Source organism: Rhinopithecus bieti, unplaced genomic scaffold (genome assembly GCF_001698545.2).
Source record: "Rhinopithecus bieti isolate Rb0 unplaced genomic scaffold, ASM169854v2 scaffold_4820, whole genome shotgun sequence".
NCBI lineage: Eukaryota > Metazoa > Chordata > Mammalia > Primates > Cercopithecidae > Rhinopithecus > Rhinopithecus bieti.
This window is the reverse complement of record NW_016804598.1, coordinates 829,563-831,326: the sequence shown is the minus strand read 5'-3', so window position 1 is coordinate 831,326 and position 1,764 is coordinate 829,563.

The following is a 1,764-nucleotide window of genomic DNA, read 5'->3' as shown; positions in this document are numbered from 1 at the left end:
GGCACTTTGGTTTTGGTTTTGATTTGGTTTGAATTGCTTGACAGGACCAATCTTGGGAACTTGCCCACTCCATTTGAGTGGAAGTGTGGCCTGATCACCCACGGGGCGTGCCTTTATTGGCACTTTGGTTTTGGTTTTGGCTTGGTTTGAATTGCTTGACAGGATTGGTCTTGGGAACTTGCCTACTCCATTTGAGTGGAAGCCTGTCCTGATCACCCATGGTGTGCCTGTACCGGCACTTTGGTTTTTGTTTTTGACTTGACTTGCTTGCTTGATACTTTGGTTTTGGTTTGGACCTGGCTTGGACTTCTGTATACTGATTTTGGTTGTTATTTTGGTTTGGCGTAAACTACAAAATGTGTGTGTGCCCTTTTTATCCATTCTTTGTTTTGTGGTGTGCGTGTGGTGTGAGCGTGGTGTTTTGTCTAGAGGAAACATGGGTGAGGCGCAAAGTAAGCCCACCACACTAGGAATTATGTTGAAAAATGTCAAAAAAAAAGGACTTAAGGGAGACTATGGAGTACTATGACACCAGGAAAACTTAAAACTTTGTGTAAGATAGATTGGCCAGCATTAGAGGTAGGTTGTTCATTAGAGGGAAGCGTGGACAGGTCCCTTGTTTCAAAGGTATGACACAAGCTTATAACCTGTAAGCCAGGGAACCCAGACCAGTTTGTTTTAGATCCCCCGCCCCCAACACAGTGGTTGAGAGAACAGCAGCATAAGCGGCTAGCAAAGGCAAGGAAAGACCAGCAGAGAGAGAGAAAGGAAAGAGACAGAGAGGAAAAGAGGCAAAGAGAGAGAGAGGAAGAGACGGAGAGGAAGAGACAAAGAGAGAGTAAAGGAGAGAGAGAGAGAGAAAGACAGAGGCAGAGAGAGAGGGAGAGACAGAGGCAAAAGGGAAGTCAAAGAGAGAAAGAAAGAGAGAGATATATAAGTAGTTAAAAAAAAAAAAGAAGTGTACCCTGCTCCTTTAAAAGCCATCATACCAATTCTAATTTGGACAAAATAAGGTCTTATTAATAGCAAAGGATAATTAAAATCCCAAACTTACAAGGTTTTCAACAAAAGTAAAGTTTGCTGAAAGTTAACAGTGTGACATGTATTATAGTAACTTCTTGTGGCTTTAGACAGTCTAGTCCACAGACATAAAAAAAAAAGGTTCACTTTGGAAAAGAATGGTTATCATCTTCAGGAAAAAAAAAAGAAAAAAAGGGGGGGCGGAATTTATATAAAAAGAGTGTTACATGGTAAATTCTTGTCCTGAAATGAATTAAGTGGTTGTTTAAAGAAAGAAATGTTTGTAATAAGACAGAAAGTTAAGGCATGTCAAAAAAATTGCCTGTAAAAGTCGTGAAAGAAAAGAAAAATTATTAAAAAAGTGTGTTAAAAAAAGAATTTATGCAAAAAATGTTGTATACTTTAAAAGTAACTAGGCCTCCTGAATGTAAAACTATTGGGGAAAAAAATAGTTTATGTGCAAGGTGTATAAGAAAAGCAAAATATACCTTTGGTAAAATAATCATAAGGAAGCATAAGAATGCAAATTTTTACCTACATTAAAAGTTAAAATTACTGTTTTGAAGGTTTAAGCAAGACTTACAATGTTAATTGTAAAGAACATTCTGTATGTAAACATATTAGCTAAAGTTAAAGAAGTATCATCCAGTTTTTCTGTGAACTGGACATTAAAGTAAAAGCATAACAGGTTTTTTCATTACAGCACCAACCTGCTCTTTAGCAAAATTATAAAAGGTTAAAAGA